The sequence below is a fragment of the Rhinolophus sinicus genome, linkage group LG01 (genome assembly GCF_036562045.2).
Source record: "Rhinolophus sinicus isolate RSC01 linkage group LG01, ASM3656204v1, whole genome shotgun sequence".
Taxonomy (NCBI): domain Eukaryota; kingdom Metazoa; phylum Chordata; class Mammalia; order Chiroptera; family Rhinolophidae; genus Rhinolophus; species Rhinolophus sinicus.
In genome coordinates, this window is record NC_133751.1 from 107,065,873 (window position 1) to 107,087,838 (window position 21,966).

The following is a 21,966-nucleotide window of genomic DNA, read 5'->3' on the forward strand; positions in this document are numbered from 1 at the left end:
ACTATAATTTTGTTTATTTACTATGTCAACTTTAATGACTGATTTTCAAATGCTAAACCAATCTTTATTTTCCTGGGGATATTTATATATCCCCCAAGTAGGGATAAACCCTACTTGGTAACGATGCATTATTCTTTTTATATATTACTGGATTCAATTTGCTAACATTTTGTTTAGAATTTCTGCATCTATGTTCATGAAAAATAATGATCTGTAGTTTTCTTGTAATTTTTGTATGGTTTTAGCATCAGAATAATTTTGGCCTCATCAGGGAGTTGGGACACATTCCCTATTTAATTGTCTGAAGGAGTTTATAAATAGGTATTATTTGTTCCTTAAATATTCATTAGAAGCCATCTAGACTTGGAGGTGTCTTTGTGGGAAAGTTTCTAACTACAAAGTCAATTTCTGTAATAAACAGAGGGCTATTCATGTTATCTATTTCTTCTTAAGTAGGCTTTGGAATTTCTCAGTTTTATCTAAGTTATTAAATGTATTGGCATAAAGTTGCTCAAAGTATTTCCTTATTCTCCTTTTAATATCTGTAGAGTCTGTGGTAATGTCACCTCTCTCATTCCTTATATTGATTTGTTTCTTTTTTTATTCTTATTAGTCTGGCTAGATATTCATCAGTTTCACTGATCATCTCAAAAACCAGCTTTTAGTTTCATTGATTTTCCTCTATTGTTTTTCTGTTGTCTGTCCTGGTTTTCTGCTATGATCATTATTATTTTCTTTATTCTGCTTTTGGGTTTACTTTGCTCTTATTTTTCTAGTTTCTAGGGGAAGGTGAAGTCACCTTCTTCTTTTCAAACATGGTTGTTTAGTGCAGTAAGTTCCCCCTGAGTATTGCTTTAGTGGCATCTCACACATTTTGATATGTTGTGCTTTCATCTTCATTCAATTCAAAATACTAATTCCCCTTTTAATTTCTTCATTTATCTCTGGGTTATTAAGAAGTGTGTTAGCTTCCAAATATTTGTGGATTTCCCTAATTTCATTTCTAATTTAATTTCATTGTGGTGAGAACATGTTTTGACTTTTAATTTATATTGAGTCTTGTTTTATGGCCCAGCATATGACCTAATTTAGTAAACATTCTGTGTCTTTTAAGTGTATTCTGCTGCTATTGGGTGGAGTGTTGTAAAATATCAACAAGGCAAGTTAAATGATATGTTAACTATTCTATATCCTTACTGAATTTATGTCTACTGCATCTATTCAATTGAAATCTTCAACTATAATTGTGGATCTATTTCTCACTGTAGTTCATCAAGTTTTGCTTCATTTATTTTGAAGTTCTGCTATTAGGCACATAAATATTTGAACTGTTCTTTTCTCTTGATGAATTGACCCGTTTATCATTTTGAAATAAACTTTTTTTTATACCTGGTAATAGTCTTTGCTTTAACAGTCTACTTTGCCTGATGTTAATATAGCCAGAGTCCAGCTTTCTTTTGATTAGTGCTACCATAATATATCTTTTTCAATCCCATTACTTTTAACCTATCTGTATCTTATATTTAAAGTGTATTTCTTTAAGACAACATATAGCTGGATCTTGAGTTGTTACCCAATCTGACTATCTCTGCTTTTCAACTTGGGTGTTTAGTCCATTAACCTTTAGTGTGATTACTGGGTTGCTTCTACTGTGAATAATGCTGCAATGAATATGGATGTACAAATATCTCTTTGAGATCCTGCTTTGAATTCTGTTTGATATATACTCACAGAGGTGGGATTGCTGGATTATATGGTATAACTCTATCTTTTTACTTTTTGAAGAATGATACTGTTTTCCATTATGGCTGCACCATTTTACCTTCCCACCAGCAGTGCACAGAGGTTCCAAGCTGCCCACATCTTTTGCCAACACTTGTTATTTTCTGTTCTTTTGAAATCAGCCATCCTAATGAATGTGAGGTGATTTCTTGTTGTGGTTTTAATTTGCATGTCTCTTATGATTAGTAATGTTGACCATCTTTTATATGCTTGTTAGCCACTTGTATATCTTCTACAGAGAACTGCCTATTCAAGTCCTTTGCCCATTTTTTAATCAGGTTATTTGTTTTTGTTGTTGTTGAGTTGAAGAACTTTCTTATATATTCTGGATATTAACTCTTATCAGCTGTATTATTTGCAAATATTTTCTCCCATTCTGTAGGATGCCTTTTCAACCTACGTAAGGCAAATTCTGTTCATTGTTTTCTTTGATGCCCAGAAGTTTTTAAGTTTGATAGAGTCGCATCCATTTACTTTGGCTTTTGTTGCTTGTTCTTTTGGTGGCATATCCAAGAAATCATTGGCAAATGCAATATCCTGAAGCTTCCCCTTGTGTTTTCTGCTAAGAGTTTTACAGTTTTACATCTTACATTTAGGTCTTTGATCCATCTTGGGTTAATTTTTGTTTATGGTAAACGTATGGTATAAGTAAGGGTCTAACTTACTTCTTTTGCATATAAATATCCAATTTTCCTAACACCATTTGTTGAAGAGACTGTCTTTTCCCCATTGTGCAGACTTGGGACCCCTGTCGAAAATCATTTGGCCATATACACAAGGGTTCATCTGTAGGTTCTCTATTCTGTTCCTTTGGTCTATAAGCCAGTATCACACCATCTTGATTACTGTTGCTTTGTAGTATGTTTTGAAAAAAGGAAGTATGAAGCCTCCAACTTTGTCCTCCTTTTTCAAGATTGTTTTGGCTATTTGCTAACTCTTGAGATTCCATATTCATTTTTTTTTATTTTATTTTTTTCTATTTCTACAAAAAGTACCCCAAAGCTATTCCTGATCTTTGTTCTCAGATGTAAATTACTGAGAAAGACTTTGATCTTTCAGGTCTTGTTCTGAAGTTTTGTTAGGCAGGACCAGAGCAGAATTTACTCTAGAGCTGTGGTTCCTAACAGGCGATGATTATATGCTCCACAGAGGACATTTCGCAATGTCTAGAAACATTTGTGACTGTCATGACTGAGGAGGTGTACTGGCATCTGGTATATTGAGGCCAGACCATCCTACAATGCACAAGAGACCTCCTTACAACAAAGAATTATCCAGCCAACTTTCTACAATGCTGAGACTGAGAAGCGATGCTCTAAGGGCTAAATATTTCCCACTACTGAGGCAAGATGGTTCTCAGTACTTTACCCAATACCCTGTAAATTTCAGTCTGGCTGATGGGAACAGGTACTATTCTAGCCTGCTGTGAGTGCCAAGCATTCTTTTCAATCCTTTCAGGTGGTTTTTTCCTGGCCTCCAGGTAGTTTCCTCACACATATGCCCTGATCAGAACTCTGCTGCATACTGGAGGGGGACCCTCTGAGATCTGTGGAATTCTCTCTGTGTGGTGTTTTTCTCTAGTAGTGTGTACAGTGAAATCTTGATGCCTTTGTCTCTCCACAGTCTCAGCACCGAAGCCCTTCTCTACTCAGTCACCTCCCTGCGTTGGAGCCTGAATACTCTCAAGACTGTAAATGACGCAGTTGGAGGGGTCACCTTGTTTATTTTCTGACTTTCAAAGATCACTGTCCTTGGCTGCCTGATTTCCACAGTTTTCTACAATTTGAAAACCACCATTTCATGTATTTTTTTCCATTTTGTCTTTTTTTTTTATTGGTGATTTCAAACATGGGAGTGAATTCAGTCCCTGGCACATCATCTTATCCAGAAGCCAAAGTTTAAGCTGTACATTTAAATTTTTTTGTTTGTAAATTAGAAAACACTTCATGCTCAGTATAAAAATCTAAAACTACTGCAAAACTTGGGAAGTATCTTTCTGGACTATTTCAATTTACAAAAATTCATGTATATATAAATACTTAGATACATGTATAATTTTTTTAATGGGGTTATGCCATAGATTTTAAACATTAATTTAACAGCTACACAAAATTGAAAATGTAAATGAAAACAATGACCTAACATCTTAAACCCATCAGGCTGCCCAAACTGAAATAGATGGTAACATCAAGTACTGGAGAGGATATAAAAAACCAGAAGCTCTTGTTGCCACATTGGTCTCCAAAGTGGTATGTCTGCAAGAGGTGAAGGCATGCATATTGTATGGCCCACAATTTCACTTCTGGGAATTTATCCCAAAGAAACTCTTACACAAATATGCCAAAATATACTGTTTATAGGATCAAAAATTGTAAACAACCTGAATGTCCCTTATCAGAAGACTAGGTAATTATATTCATTTACTGAAATACTGCACAACAGTTTAAATGAAGTATATATCTGTATTTACATGAGAAAATTTTGGAAATATATGTTAAATGAGAAAAATGTATAGCAGATATCATCTGTGAAAATTTTAAAACATTTAAAAGAGTACTCTATACTACGAAAAGTAATCTATAGATTCAAAGCAATCCTTACAAAAATACCAAAGTCATATTTCACAGAACTAAAACAAATAATCCTAAAACTTATATGGAACATAAAAGATCCCGAATAGCTACGGCAAGGAAACCCCAAGAAAGAACAACAAAACTGGAGGCATCAAGATACCTGATATCAAACTATACTATACGCTACAGTAATCAAAACAGCATGGTACTGGCATAAAAACAGACAGAGATCAATGGAACAGAATAGAGAGCCCAGGAATAAATCCACACCTATATGATCATTTAATATACACAGTGGGGTAAAGACAGTCTGTTCAATAAATGGTGTTGGGAAAACTGGACATTACATGCAAAAAAATGAAACTGGACCACCTTCTTACTCCACATACAAGTATACAAGTAAATTCAAAATGGATTAAAGACTTAAATGTAAGACCCAAAATCATAAAACTCCTAAAAGAAAACATAGGCAGTAAACTCTTGGACATTATCCTTAGTAATATTTTTACTAATATATCTCTTTGAGCAACAAAAAGAAAAGAAAGGATAAACAAATGGGGCTACCTCAAACTAAAAAGTTTTTGTATAGCAAGGGAAACCAACAAAATAAAAAGGCAGCCTACTAAATGGGAGAAGATATTCACCAATGATATATATGATATGCAGCACTATTTACAATAGCCAAGAAGGAGATTCTGGTCCATTTATACAATGGAGTATTACTCTGCCATAAAAAAGAATGAAATGTTACCATTTGCAACACCATGGATGGACCTAGAGGGTATTATGCTAAGTGAAGTGAGTCAGACTGAGAAAGACAAATACCACATGATCTCATTCATACGTGGAATCTGAAGAACAAACTAAATGAACAAACAAAACATAAACACACCCAGAGATACAGAGAACAAACTGATGGTTACCAGATGGGAGGGGGGCTGGGAAGTTGGATGAAAAAGGTGAAGGAATTAAGAAGTCCAAATTGGTAGTTACACAAGAGTCACAGGGATGTAAAGTACAATGTGAGGAATATAATCAATAATATTATAAAAACTATGTATAGTGTCAGATGGGTACTAGACTTACTGAGGGCATCACTGCATAAATTATACAAATGTCTAACCACTACACTGTACACCTGAAACTAATATAAAATAATATTAAATGTCAACTATAATTTTAAAAAATAGTCACGGGGATACATAGTACAGCATAGGGAATACAGTCAATATTCTGATAACTATGTACAGTGTCAGATGGGTAATAGACTTATTGGGGTTATTTGTGAGGTGTATAAATATCTAATCACGATGTTGTTTTATACACCTAAAACTAATAAAATAAATAGATAAAACAAAATAGTACTTTATATTATTAATGGAAATGTTAATGGCAAATATATAAAGCTGGATGAGAAGAACAACATGGGGCAACTTTAGGATTGTTGGCAAGAGGAAGGGATTAAAATGCATGCGGGGAGTGGACCAAAAAAACAAAGAAAAAAGGGGAAAAAAATGGGGGCCCTTCAATCATAGCTCCAATGTTTTATTTCTTATAGAAAATAAAAAGCTGATATATAAAATAAATGACAATTGCTGATATTTCTTAAATCTGAGCAGAGAAAATATGAATAATATTATATTATTCTCATTATTCTTTCGCATGTTTCATTATTTTATGATTTAAAATATGACAAAAATTTAAAGAAAATCGTATCACATTAGGGCACATCCTACAACTGCATACAGTGGTCCTTCTTTCCATAATGCATTTTTCTTAACCATCCTCTTCATCTGGTTTTAAGAAAATATAGCAGGAAACCTATTTTTAAAGCAAATTATATAGCAACTCCTCTAAGTTAACATTTCAATTTTCGAATACAGAGGAAACACTTATGTGTGTCAGGATTTATTCTTAGGCTGAAATAGAAAACATCTGGAATGAAAGGCTAAATGACGAATGGGCCTAAACAGCAGACCTACCTGGACACAGAAATGTACAAACATGGAATTAACAACACTTTTTTTACTGTTGATACTATCTACTATATGAAGTGAATCTATGTGCCAGGCACTTTATATAATTATTTCTAATCTTTAAAACAACCCCCAAATGTAGCAGTTAAATCTCAAAAGAAACTCAAGCTCACCAAGGTTAAGGAACTTGTCTAATAACCTCTCAGCTAGGGTAAGCACTAGAGTGATATAATTTAAACGACGGTGTCAGGGTCCATGTTTCCACTACTCCATATCAGGCTAGGTCTGGGAAGGTACTCTGGACCCGTCACAGGGTATTTAATCATTCTGCTCATAGAGTTAGTCTGACCCTACCCAACTTTTGCAATCTTGGAAAATTTTACTTTAGTTAATTTCAGAATCTTAAAATAACATTAATTGGCTGATTCAATGATTTTTCTTTGTATGTTTTAATATGATGGATTTTTCCTTTAAATCTGTTTATTCAGTTACTATAAGTCTCTCAAGGCAAATTCACTACAGATTTTATTCTTAGTTAATAATAATAACCTAAACTTTGTGAAAGAAAAACAGTTTCAAACTGATTCTTCATAGTGGCCCAAGACCCATGATATTGTAAGGAACACATGCCATTATCAAGAGAAGTAAGTGCCACACTTAAGTGCTTTCTAATTTGTAAAGCACTTTCACATATATTATTACACGTGACTCATGTCAATTCAGTGCATTAAGCAGAACTGAAAATAAAAATTTTACACATATATAATAGCATTATCTGTTTCCTCATATTTTATTCCCATTTTACATATGAAGAGACAGAGGTAGAAAGGTCAATCGACATAGGTAGGTCATTCGCTGGTAAGTGGCAAAGCTGGTACTATTTTCAGTGTGCCTAAGAGTGTGCCCAGAGTCTCACGTTCCTTTCGATAAACCACACTGACTCTTGAATGTCCAAGAGCAATGAAGACATGAAATAGGTCGTCAAGGAAACCAAGAAATCATCTTTCCGCACGATATTTAAAGAAAAGATATGAGCCCTTTTATGTAGACACTGAAATTACTGTGTTTCCCCAGAAATAAGACCCAGTCGGACAATCAGCTCTAATGCGTCTTTTGGAGCAAAAATTTATATAAGACCCGGTCTTATTTTACTATAATATAAGAGCGGGTCTTATATAATATAATATAAAACCAGGTCTTATACAATATAATACAATACAATACAATACAATACAATACAATACAATACAATACAATACAATACAATACAATACAGGATGGGATCTTATATTAATTTTTGCTTCAAAAGACGTGTTAGAGCTCATTGTCCAGTAGGTCTTATTTTCAGGGAAACACAGATGACTAGAGGTTCACAAAAACATGTACATGGTTTTTAACTTCCTCAATTCTAATTTAACCCCCAATTCTCCTTTTTTCTAAGAAGTAAAATTCTATTTATTTATTACATTCAGCAAGAATTACCACTCATAAGCAAGATGATATGAGTACAAAAGTTATTAAGCATAAAGCATGGTGTTTTCAGAGCACAGTACTAAGTAGTACTAATAATGCTACTGATTTTCATAATAAATAACAAATGTTGTAGAAAGTTGAAAACATACAAAAGTGATGCAAATCAGGTTAGAAAGTAAGCATAAATTTAGATGAATAAGTTTACATTGAAATGCCTAGATTATCCCTATGGCATTGATCTTAAAGGTCTTCTGATTTTTTAGCCTTTCTGATAAAAAGCGACAGGCCCACCACACAGGAAAATGCACCAGAGAGGAATTTTCATATTCACGGAGCTGTGGATATACATCCCACCCCCAAGCTCACATGGGCCCCCTAGAGTTCTACAGGCTGCAGACTGTGAACTCCAGCCCAGGTTTTCCCAAAAAGTCCCCTTGGGAAGAAAACATTTAAAAATGATTTCCTACAGAACACGTTCTCAACATCAGTCTTTGACATTTTCAGTGCAAAACAATCGGTTAACCAGCAAGATGTGCTGATGTAAACTGACCAATGAAACACTGCGCCTCAGGAAAGGCAAACATGCACACAGACAACCATGAGTTACTGAAGAGTAAGGAGACTTTTAAAGTTGTGGTGTGGGTGTAACAGATATTTCTAAAATCTTGAGTTAAAAAGCACATGCCAATGTCACTCATATTTCTGAAAATTATTCCTCATAGAAACAACTTCAAGCAGTGAGAGTTACTTACTTATAAGGATGAGTTTATAGGCATGGGCCTGTACCAGTCAAAAAAACAGATGGAAAACTAAATGGGGTCAAAATCCAGATAAAAACCTTCAAGTCATCCACTCCAACCCCCTCTACTTACAAATGAGAAAACAGGCCACACCCTTGTGAGGCCAAACCTTTAGTCCTCGTAAGACAAAAGTCACCAGGAACTCCGGTGGTTTCCACCTGAGTGCAAGAAATATTAGGAAGAAATACTAGAAAATGAAACTAAATTTACAAACATTTAACATATGTATTTTCACTAGCATCCGTTTGACAGATGAGCCTATGTCACAAACACCTCAAGGCATACCCCAGGAGCGGAGAGCACAGGGCACAAAGCCGAGGCTGGATAGTGGGCCATCATTCCTTTGATCACTTCCAGCATTTCTGGCATCCTGCAGTTTATGCATACCTGGTGAGTAGATTCGGGGATTATATAATCTAGCTGATATCACAACTATCTTCACCAAATGGCCAAGGAGCTTTAAAAGACGCCTACAAAGAAACAGGGTACTGAACATATGCCACAAGTACTAAAAAATGGCAGGGCCGACACCTCCACTTCTATATGAGTCTACACCAGCTCCATTAGAAAACAGGGCAAATGTGACTACATGCTGGACAAACAATTCAAAATTATCAAGACTATATAAAATACAGCTTTACACAGTCATGGACAACAAATAGTGCCCTGTGTGCACATTGTGCCATGAGATACTAGTTAACAACAACACACTTTTACTGGTTAATATCAGCATCTCCTCTACCCTGCCAAACTGAGAACTGGGTTGGAAACATTTGGAAGAGAGAGAAAGAACACCAAAACCTCAATTCCAATAGAAGGATGTGGTCAGAAAAGGTCGGTAAACTTTTATAATTCTTAAGGCAATTCAAGCGCAGACACAATGAGCATTAGAGATTAAAATCGTCACTTAGAAGGAAAAACAGACACTCAGTGGAATATATTCAGGAGTTCCAGATGTATGCACTTACAGTGCACACCTAAACCGAAGGCCGCACCATTCTCCATAGGCTCGCATTACTGGGGTCTCAGACAGCAGGGCCAGTTACAGTACGGACTGAAGTCGGCTGAACACGGACTTTTCTAATGGTTAGATAAAGCCATGCCATTAGTAACGTTTGTAGCTACGCAAAGGAACATAATAAGGGTAATCAAATATCATGCTTTGGGTGGTAAGCTGATCCAAACTGGGGATCATAAAGGAATGCTATCCCCCTCCGCAGAAACACAATTGAGCATTTGGCTGGCTGGCTCATTATGAGAGGGCTGGCACAAGGGCACAGCCTTTGTCGGAGTCTGAGTTATGCCAGCCCGAAAGGGAATTCTGGTTCCTAAGAAAGTCATAAAGGGTTTTTTTAAGAACTACGTGAGATTTGTCCATGGCACTCACTTTCCAGAGTTAATTGGTCATGATGTGTTCATTCATCCAAGAAGAGCCACAGAGTAAAGCATACAAAATTAATTTCAACGGTTGCCTTCTTCACGGAGCTGAGCAGATAAGTCTTAACTTTCTACTTAGGTTTGAGAGCTCAGGTCACTGGAAAGGGGACCATACTTAGCTTTTCAAAAGCTGGCTTCTTTTAAGAAAACTCAATAGTATTTAATTCTTTGGCACTAAGACCTGTGCAAATTGCCAGCAGTATCAGTATCCAAGTTTCCTCGACATGCATCATTCAAGAGCGTCTCAGTTTTACATGGACTGAGAACTGCTCATTTTCTGCTTTACTAAGAAAAGAGCTAAAGTTAGGCAGATATAGCTTACAGCGGAAAGATATAGGGTTCTCAGCAACTTCAGAAACCATTAAAAATGCTCCAAGTGAAAGACAGCACACTTATCTGGACACTATTTATAAGGAAACTGTCTTTATGAAAGCCGTCAGCTTCTTCCCAAATTCAATAAAACAGTGAAAAAAAGCTTTGAAGCAAGAACACTGTCTCCAAATACATTCTGGACTTAAAAATGTAGAAAAGCAAAAAAAAGAATTTATTTCAATTTAGGCATTTTCTTCAGAGTCCAGATGCTTGCGTTGCATAGTCTTACCACATCTCTAGCTCTGGTGATATTCTCTACTACTATTTGTTTTATGTGTCTCTGGAATCCCTTTAGAAAAAAGGGTTTGCTTATCCATGACTAGAAAAGCTGTTTCATCAGAGTGAAAGAATCAGGCTTTGAATCATGTACATTTGAGATGGCACAGAAAGAATACATTCAGGCACTTTAGCATTTTCCTAAAACTTTATATATATTTCTAAAGGGAAAGTTAAAGCCAAATCAAAAATTATAAATTCCGGGGCGGCCAGTTAGCTCAGTTGGTTAGAGCGCGGTGCTCTTAACGACAGGGTTGCCCATTCGATCCCCACATGGGCCACTGTGAGCTGCACCCTCCACAACTAGATTGAAACAACTACTTGATTTGGAGTTGATGGGCCCTGGAAAAACACACTTAAAATAAATAAAAGTTTTTTAAAAAAATTGTAAATTTAAACTTTTTTAGCCAACCCTGAATAAACCAAAACAGTCCTTTCTTACCTAACAAATACTGTTTAAGGAAGTAGTTTTCAAAACAGAACAATTAAGAGAGAATTAAGAACTATGTGACCATCACACTATGGTTACTATTTGCATTGATTAGGCAAAGCCCAATCCCAAAAGCAAGAAATGCACTAAAAAGCAAACAAATAAAAAACACAAAAAACCATGAGGGGCCTTATATCAATTTACCAATCATATAAAAAGCAAGTCTAGAATCTGAGGCTAGATTACTGCTATTAACATAGGGATATTTTTGCATACCTGTTTCTGTTGGTCTTGTCACCTGAGATTTGAAGGTCCAATGAAACAATTCAGAAGATTTAAAATTCAGTCTCTCTGACCTGTGTCTATTCTCAAATAATCCTCTGCCAAAATCAGTGTTTGACCAAAGAAAATAAGCAACTCTACACTGAAGTGTTCTGCCTACCACTACAGATTTTAATCTTGTAAGAACTTGGTCTCAAGTAGAAAGGCCAATTTGCAACATGGGTGTGGTTTAGAACTATAAAAAAAAAAAAAAATCAAGAGGCAAAATATAGATGTCATTGCCATTTCTGGCGGATTATGACTGTGGTGCTTAAAATATACCAGGATATATATTTTACTCTTTAACTTCCATTCAGGCAGGTCTTCCTATGGAATGGGACTGCCCTGTAAAGTCTTATGTTATTTTTATAAATATTCCTTTGCCATTTTAATTTTGAAATAGCAATTTGGTTTGCACCATGGGAAAAAATCATCAAGCAATTAAGTATACACTGAGATTCCTGAAAAGAATTAGGAAATAGTGTTAAACTTATTAAAAAACAAAACACTACACCCTACTGAATTTTTTTTTTTTTACAGTGACTGTAAAATTCAAGCAAATGTACAAATTTAACTTTCAATAGTAACTGGAATCATTATGTAGACTTATACAGTGTTAAAGCTAGAAAGTACCTGGAGGGTTATAGTCCAATTCTACTTTTTAAATGAGGCAAGAACAGGTTTACTTATGAAATCTACAGTTGATTTTCACTGAGTGGTTTACTTGCTGAAGAGGAAGTCTAAAATTCCTGTTTTGATAGCTCCATAAAAGTAAAGAATGGCTGTTATAAAACTGCTTCACAAAAGTGAAAGAAAAAGTTAAGGGTTTGTATATCACAAGCCAGTTTAAAAAGGCAAGTACAGGGGGCAGCCGGCTGGTTCAGTTGGTTAGAGTGCAGTGCTCATAACACCCAGGTCACCAGTTCGATTCCCACATGGGCCAGTGAGCTGCGCCCTCCACAAGTAGACTGAAGACAACGACTTGACCTGGAGCTGATGGGTCCTGGAAAAACATATTGTTCTCCAATATTCCCCAATAAAAATTTAAACAATAAAATGAAATTAAAAAGGAAGGTACACAATGTATAATTCCATTTATATGAAATTCTAGAAAATGCAAAGTAATGAATAGTGACAGATGGATGGTTGCCTGGAACGGGGTGGGAGGAGGGATGGACTTCAAAGGGACATGAAGAAACTCTGGGAGGTAATGAAAACATTTTGCACCGCATCTTGCAGTGATGATCTTGTGGGTGTATACTCTATCAAAAAATATTGAACTGTCCAATTTAAATGGGTACAGTCCATTATACTTAAAATATGCCTCAATGACTGTTCAAAGTACACACAGATGAATTTAAATATTTAAAAGGCACCTGCACTGAAGAAGGCTTACTGTTGCTCTTTACAGCCACAGAATGGTAAAACTAGCACCATTAAGCAGAAATACCAGGAGAGAGACAAATTCTGTACCAATATAAGGAAACACATTCTGTCCACGTAGTCCAGACCCAAACCTGACTACCTCGAGAACACCGAGGTTCTCTTCGCTGGGCCTGCTGCAGCACAGGCTCAAAGTACATTTTGGGGGTGAAAATAATGTTGCCTTTGGAATTCCGACATAGAAAGTTGGATGGAGTGACCATCAATGTTTTTTGCATTGAAAATTCTATTATTTCAAGGAGAATCACTTAACGGATGTTTGTGACCCTGCTGCTCTGGTATGAAATTCTGCCAGCATCTTGACTAAAACATGTATTTGCCATGTCTTAAATTTCACTTTGTGGGAAAAATCAATTATCTGCCCAATGCATCCCTTAAAAAAAAAAAAAAAAAAAAAAATGGATCCTGTGTGGTTATTTTATGATTGTTAAAAAAGTAATATATCAAATGAAAACATTTGACAAATAAGAAAATTTAAGTCGATCTTAAGCACATTGTTCAGAAACATTATTTTTACAATATGTGATGAATTTCTTATGCACATGTGCATGAATACACATATTTTGTTTACAAAGTTGGTATCTTTCAATATACAGTTAGGTAAGAAATTTCCCATATCATTAAGCATTTTTTGAAAACCTGCCTTTTGTGCTTCATAATAGTCCACGTTATGACTATACAGTACTATATTTAAGTATTCATGCTGGTAAGTAAGGTGGTTTACAATGTTTTACATTTAGAAATAATGCTTCAACATCCTTGAACTGAGATAAGCAATAGGGGATAAGGGAATTTGTAGCCCTGAATCCAGCTTCTCTAATATTTTAACCACTTCATTTTGTCACAAGCAATTTCACTTTCCACTCTGCCAGGAAGAGTGGAAGACAGTTAAAATTGTCAGTATGGTGGCTCCCACGTTTGCTGACAATAGTTTTTTGTTGTTGTTGTTTTTGGAGTGCCTACTTTGTTTAAGATGTTGCAGGGGCATCTTTAACACTGTACAGATTTAGGGAGGAAGACATCATAAAGAAGAACTCAAAAACTGGCAGTTGACACGGATTTTTTTATCATTGTAGTTCAGCTACTAATCAAAATAAGTAGAGGTCATACTTTTTAACATCTTGGAAAATGTATCCTAGGATGAGTAGGTGTCAAAACTTGTTATGAATATGTATTATCATAGGTAAGTGGGCAGAAAGACTTTTAAAAAAGATTTTCAAAAAGGGCAGGCCAGGCCATTGGAAGGGCACGCACAAAGCAACGGAAGAGCGGGAGCACGTGGTGATAGGGACCTAAAAGCAGACACCCTGGCTGAACAAGTGTGCCTATGTCCCATCGTAATCATTTTCTCGGGATCTAAATTACCAGAGAAGCAGGCACAGTGTGAACCACCTCCTTGGAGACACACAGAAGTAAGTGTTGTGAAGCCCTGCTGGACTATACTGGGTCCTGACACAGCTTTTCCAAAACTACTTGTTTTGGAATCTGTCCCTCAGATGATTTCAATTTAGAAGAATGTCTAGTTCAATCCCATTTTCTCATACACAGCAACATGAGTGACTGGGGCCCCACTGGCAGTGATAACCACTGCTGTCTTATTTGTCAACAAAGGCAGACAAGGTGTCTGTGGCAGGCAGAAGAATTCCCCCAAATACGCCCAACACCTTAAACCCCAGGACCAGTCAGTATGTTACCTTACCTGGCAAAAGGACTTCGCAGATGTGGTTAAGGGAACGGGCCTTGGCGGGTGGATCATCTTGGGTTATCTAGACAGGCCCGATCTAATCACATGACTCAAAGAGCAGAGAACCTTTCCCTGATGGGTGAGATGAACTAGGACGGGGAGGAGAGACTCATGCTGTGAGAGGTGCTGGATGTGAAGACAGAGGAAAGAGGCCATGAGCCAAGAAATGCAGATGACCTCTAGAAGCTGGGAATGACATTTAGTTTACTTCCAGTAGGAAAATGGAGACCTCAGGCCTACCACCCCAAGAAACTGGATTCTGCCAACAACCCAAATGGGCTGTTAAAAAAGTCCTCCCCTAGAGACTTCTAGAGAGGAGCAGCCCTGCTAACACAATTTGAGCCCAGTGAGACCTGTGTTGGGACTTCTGACCGAAAAACTGTAAGACAATAAATGTGTTGTTTAAATCACTATATCTGTGGCATTTTGTATGGGAGCAAAGAAAACTTATATAGGCTCAGACAGTTTATTTAGAACAGGACGTTCTTATTACTTTGGCCTTGCATTGCCCACAAGTGAGAACAGCTATCATCTGGGAGAAGCAGAGGGTGAGGGAGAGTAGGTTTGGGTGGAGGGGCCAATATCGGCTTTACAGCTCTCCATAAATAAATTTTCCTCCTGATAGGAGATACACACATATTGGAAGTTAATCAAATACTCAGGTCAGCACCCTAAAAAAACACACATACTACAAAAATTAAAATATTTAAGATTCTGCCAATAATGACGAGCAGGGGCTCCTCTGTCTTGCCCCACCTAACAGACTAGGGCCCAGAGGTACAAAAGGCACTAAGTGCTACCTAGCAACCAGGGGCAGTGGGTCTCATTAAGTCATAAGATCACCCTATGAGCTTACTGTCAATGCAGATTCCTGGGCCTTGTCCCCAAAGATTCTCATTCAGAAGTTTTAGGATGGGACCCAGGAATCTAAATCAGATCAAAATTAAGAATATCTGAATTTTGTCCCTTAATGAACAACTAATATGCTGAAAGCATTCCCCACTTCTCCCACCAAGTACCTGACACCTCTCCCATTTTGATCAAGGCCCAAAATGCAGTTCTTGTCAGGAGTTAGCCTAGAAGATGTCCCATATAAGAGACTAGATGATTAAGGGTATAGATTTGATATAAACAAAATTGGGTTTGATTCCGCTGCTGTCTCTTACCAATGAGGTGTTTGGGCAAGTCACTTAACTTCTCTATTCCTCAGTTTCCTCCTCTGTATAACAGGAATGGCAAGACCTACCTACCCAGAGGTTTGTTATCACGGATTCAGAAGTCCTTGAAACACATTAACTATCCATATGCTGTGATACCATAATTCCATTTTGGGATGATGTCAAAGCAAAATATTTATAAGCAGAGGTAGCTTGAATTCTTTAGCATTTTTCATTCCTGTACAGTATCTGGAAAGATTAAATATTTAATAGAAACAAGCTTCCACTCTGGACTGCATGGAATTGAGTGTGTTTACAAGAGGTTGTGTTGTGGAAAATAAATAAAGGGAACCATAATATCCCTATCTCTCTAAGGTTACATATACCCAAGGAGGCCTAATTTTATACTACACCTCTCAAAAGGTTGGCTGAAGCAAAAAGACTTTTTTCCCAGGCACAAGATTTAGGAAATATGTCTCTTTTTCCACCTTAGGATATGAAATGCCAAGGAGCTGGACAAATGTTGCCCTCACCCTGAACTACAGTGACTCACCAGGCCTCCATTCTGACTGGAAAACCGCTGAAGGGGAAAGTGAACAACCTGCTCAAGATTACAAAGCACGTTAACTAACCCCCACTGCTGGGGAAAATGAAGGACACAAAGAGTCACGTCACTGAACAATATGTACCATTCAAAACCATGGAAATGAACAGACACAAACAGGACGCACTCAGCACGGACGCTTTGAGTCCCTGCTAATGACTGAGGATCCTGTAGTTGGGTGACAAAAAGAAAAATAAATCAGGGCCGGCACAGTGGCTCAGGCGGTTAGAGCTCCATGCTCCTAACTCCAAAGACTGCCGGTTCGATTCCCACATGGGCCAGTGGTCTCTCAACCACAAGGTTGCCAGTTCGATTCCTCGACTCCCGCAAGGGATGGTGGGCAGCTCCCCCTGCAACTAAGATTGAACATGGCACCTTGAGCTGAGCTGCCACTGAGCTCCCAGATGGCTCAGTTGGTTGGAGCGCATCCTCTCAACCACAAGGTTGTCGGTTTGACTCCTGCAAGGGATGGTGGGCTGTGCCCCCTGCAATTAACAACGACAACTGGACCTGGAGCTGAGCTGCGCCCTCCACAACTAAGACTGAAAGGACAACAACTTGAAGCTGAACGGCACCCTCCACAACTAAGATTGAAAGGACAACAACTTGACTTGGAAAAAAGTCCTGGAAGAGCACACTGTTCCCCAATAAAGTCCTGTTCCCCTTCCCCAATAAAATCTTTAAAAAAAAGAAAGAAAAAGAAATCAGAGACTACATTTCTAGTTAATAAAATATAAAATGAACAATTAATTATAAAGAATGATGTTGGGAGGAATGCAATACTTATTTCATTGCTATTTTCTATATCCTTTAGTGTTCTTCCTCTCTCTGCTTGCATTCATTCTTTCATCATTCCTTTTTCTCTCATTTATCCTTTTTTAGGAAAGGTAGGAAACATTAACAGATGAGAAAAGGGGCATCTGAAGAAAGTCTCCGTGTTGGCACCTGCAGATCCTTCACAGAGTACAATCAGTCCTCTAGGCGGGGCTGGTTATCTGTTGAGGGGACCATTCTCCTATCTTTATGTCTCAATGAGGCCTGCTCTGAAGCAGCACTTCGGGCCCCTTTCTCTGCTCCTTTATCACTCTCCCCAAAGATTCGGAACAGATTCATCTCACCAGTGCGACTGTAAGTGTCTGGGATCCACTGAACCTCATTCCTGTACTGCACTGATTCTCAACCTTTCATTACAATAGAATCACCAGGAAGGCTTTTAAACCATGGGCTCCTGGGCCCCACTCCCAAGAGTATCCCATTGCAGTTTGTCTGGGTTGGAGACCACAAATCTGCATTTCTAATGAGTTTTAAGGCAATGCTGACACTGCCGGTCTGAAGACCACATGTTGAGAACCACTGCTTTACTCAATGGGGCAAAGTGTTCAGGGTCATTATCCTCACATGGCTTGCCCCGTCCCTCTGCAGCAGTAGCTTGTCTTCAGAACACAAGAGCTCTCCCTTTCCTCCATATAGTGAGCAATCCAGAGGCACCCGCCCAGCAGGTCTACCTGGGATGGGGTGGGAAGAAGTTAAAATTCCGGGAGGAAAGATATGAGGAAGACCATTTGACCACACAGGCCCAGGCTGCATTCCTGGTTGGTTCAGCTCCCCCAGCAATAAAGCTGGTATTGTGAACTCTATTGAGAGGCCTCTGTTTCTTAACCAGTTCAGAGAATAAAGAGAAGAAAACGAATTATCAGCATGATTGTGGGAATGCAAGGGCATCTGACTGGAATTCCAAAGGTAGGATTGTTCTGGAGGCACCTTAGATATGACCCTGTCTTATCTAAGCCACAATGCTGAAGCCGCATGTGATCAGCAGACGAACTAATGTCCCTGCTCCTGAACGTGCAGTTCTTTAAGTGGCGAGGAGAGGTCGTAGGGCCTCCAGGAAGTGCAGCCTAGGTTACCTATGTGGGTCAATCATCAACAACCCTCGGACCAGGTTAGTAGGCTCAGCAGCCCCACCCACCCCACCTCCCAGAGCGATGTCAAGCCCTCAGGCAGTTCTTCAGGGCCTCGGGCACCTCCTGACCATCCCTTCCACCCCCACCTTCCATCCTTGGGTCTGGCAGCTCTGCTTCTGTGCCATGGTCTGCCCACCTACCCACATCCTATAATGACACTTCTGATGGATCTCAGGTGACACCGGGCTTCAAACCCTGCAGCGTCGCCAGGCTTGCCCTCCCTCTGCTCTGCCCATTCAGCTCCTGGAGCCCACCCGACTCCGGGAGGTTAATCTGGAGAGCAAAAGGTTTTCCTTAAAAAGAGTAGTAAAATTAAAACACAATCTCATCAGCCAAACCGAAGAAAAGTGAAAAGGGTGAAACCCACACCAGCTTTTGCATTCTATAGCCTCCACATTCCTGGGACCCCCATTTCAGGGCTCTTGTAACTTCTTTACCACACTACGAGCCTCTCCAGACTGCCAAAGGGACAAAATGGCACCCAGGGCCCAAATCCTGCCTGAACACATGAACTCTGTGGCTCACTAAGTGTTTTTTTAAATTTTGGAGCTAACATAAAAATTAGGAGATAAACATAAAATTCAGATTTCTATTTTCACTTTTAGAATCAGAAGGTCTGGCAATACCAAGCCCACATTTCCACATAGTAACATCAGGCCAGGCCAGTGACAGTCACACCCTTTGGATAAGGTATAAACCAGTTTGCCACAATCGTTTGGAACACTGCCCTCCTCCTTCTCCCACGGCCTTTCCTTCAGAGAGCAAACATGAACAAACAAGCACAAGTCTACTTCCTGCCACTGCTAATTTCCTGACATACCCCCGAACTCAAATTACACTATTGTGTGGTAGAAAGAAAGAAACATATGTATTTTTCTTCTCCTCAGCTGGTGGTTGCTTTCATTATCAGTTATGAAGCCATAATTGTAGGACTCATGAACGAATGGGCAAATGTCTATCCCAAAGTGGCCTAGACTCCTGGAGGGTGAGGTGAGAGAGGGTAAAGGGGCTCAAAAGAAAAACATAATCTTCTTTTCAACATCTCTCGTTCCTTCAAAGATTAGGATTCATGAGAAAAAAAAAGGCATATCTTGTGTTATTACAGGAAAAAAATTCCATAATCCAAAGTTACCAAATGTGGAATTTTATGGTACACTTAATTTTTTTAATTACAGCATGGTGGCTGAGGTGGTTGGAGTGCTGTGCTCCTAACACGGAGGTCGCCGGTTCAATTCCCACATGGGCCAGTGAGCTGCACTCTCTACAGCTAAGATTGTGAACAATGGCTCTCCCTGGAGCTGGGCTCCCGTGAGCAGCCGGAGGTCGGTGTGTGCTGCGATGGGCTACCGTGTGCTGCCAGGAACAGCTGGTGGCCAGCGTGAGTGGCCAGCAGCCAGGGTGAGTGGCCGGCAGCCAGGGTGAGTGGCCGGCAGCCATCATGAGTGGCCAGCAGCCGGCAAGAGTGGCTGGCAGCTGGCGAGAGCTGCCATGAGCTTCTGTGAGCAGCCAAATACCAACATGGGCCAGGGAACTGTGTCCTACACAACTAGAATGAAAAATAATGGCTTGAACTGGAATGGGCGGGGGGAGGCGGAAAAAAGGAGGGGAAGATAAAGCAAATAAAACTTTATTGTTTTTGGAAAGACCGTATCACCCGCTAGCACTTTTCTTTTGGCAATAAGTTAGATTATAGAAAAACTTTGAGAATTATTAATTAGAAATGACCACTGTGCAATAAAATTGTACAAAGATCTTTTCTTGTCTCAAATCATATTATTGGCATGTACAGTGAACTGGCTGAAAGTACTGCTAGGCCACCATCAAATGACTGCAGAGTCACAACCAGAGACTGGCTCCAGGGTACCTCTTGAATTTCTGGTCTTTGCCCATAAGATTAGATTAGTGAGTCAGTATCAAGGTAAATATATGATTTTCAAAATCCTTCCTTCTCTTTCTCACTTCTCTCTTTCCAAGACCAGCCCTGAAATGGGAAAATAAAATGTATTACATCTCCCCTTTCTTCTCAGAGACTTCCTAGGACAAGAATGGATTCTGTAGTCCTTCTCCTCTGGTTTCAATATAAAAAACAGGTCCAAAAGTAAATTAGGGGACATTTTAAATAGTCCACTAGGAATCTTGCACAGGTCGTTCTCACTTGAGATTTAACCTTTTCTACTGAGTCAACTGAAGGAACAATGAAACTAGGGCAAAGGCTCTGCGTATAGTGAAACAGCCCACTGAAATGACTGGCAATTACTTTGCAATATGATTTAGAGGTTACAAACTGCTTTAGCATGATGTGTTACATGCAACAGAATACTCTGTAAACTCTATATACAAAGTATCTGTATTGTGATTTTTGAGCTGGACATGATGCATCATTCTTCTACAAATCCAGCCCTGACCTGATTCTGAGTGTGAATTCAGGTAGTTCAGAAAAGGAAAATCTCAGCACACAGTTTATCCCAAGCTAGTCTGAATTAATTATCTTTGCTCATAGACAAGATAAAATTAAATAATAAAAACTATTGGAACACTTACTTCCTAAATGTTTCTTTTCTCAATTATATATTTGCTTCTCAGGAACAATATTCTTAATCTTTATTCACCATTTCTATTTTCCTACATTGCAATAAAAAAAAAACCAGTTTAACTGCTTTAATGTACATATTTCAGTACCTAGGAAGATGTAATAAATATATCTTTAGGAGCCCTGACTCTGGAATCAGAATTCTTGGGAATCTGCAGAATTCTCGGAATCTGCTTCTTGTTAACTTCATCGCCTTGGGCTAGTCATTCAATGGTTTCCATAGCCAAAAAAATGAAAGTGGTGATGATAACATACAAATTTATATATTGTATATTATGCAAAATACATAATTTGCAGAAATGACATTCATCAATAACTGACGGAAGAGTTGTTTATTGAATAAAGATCTGGGTGAAGTTAATTATGTTTAAACACTGAACTTAAATAATTTAAGTAACCATTAAGGCAGTTCACTATCCATTTGTGAGAATAAAACCAGAGCTGGTTCTAGACAGGGGTCAGCAAACTCAGCCTGCAAGCCAAATCTGGCCCACTACCTGTGGGCCACTACTACAACCTGTGAACTAAGACTGGTTTTTGCATTTAAATAGTTGGAAAAAATTTCCAAAGAATGATAGTTTGTGACATGCAAAAATTATAAGAAATTAAAAAGTTAGTGCCCATAACTATAGCTTACTGGAACACAGCATGCCCATTCACGTACGTTTTGTCTATGGCAGCTTTCATGCTACAAGAGCAGACTTAGGTAGCTAAGCGAGAGACCGTATCAACCACAAAGCCTATAATACTTCTTACCTGGTACTTTACAGAAACGTTTGCCACCCCTTGATCTAGACTTGTTTCTCAGAGGGTGGTGACTGCTGGGGCACAGCTCAGGACCTGGCCCAACATCGTGTTCAGTGAATATTTGATCAATGAATATGGCAGCCGCATGAAGAGCCTGAGGCAGGGCTCCTCTCATGTGCTAAAGACTGTTGTTCTCAAACCACAGAGGGCCTTTTTCAAACAGAACAGGAGAGAGGCCTGCTACAGTCTATGCAACCCAACTAAGGTCTTTGTTATC

The 21,966-nt window shown here is 38.6% G+C and overlaps 1 protein-coding gene across 5 annotated transcripts in view; it reads right to left on the bottom strand.

Moving 5' to 3' along the window:
• The window catches only part of PLS1 (plastin 1), a 97,219-nt gene that overhangs the window by 56,940 nt on the left and 18,313 nt on the right, over nucleotides 1–21,966 (bottom strand). Inside the window, exon 1 of one of the 5 annotated variants that reach the window (XM_074334019.1) lies at nucleotides 11,396–11,557. The exons of the other annotated variants lie outside the window; for them this stretch is intronic. The gene's annotated coding sequence lies outside the window, so the exon portion shown is untranslated. Of the gene's footprint in view, nucleotides 1–11,395; nucleotides 11,558–21,966 lie in introns of those variants that run through there. 5 annotated transcript variants of the gene reach the window in all.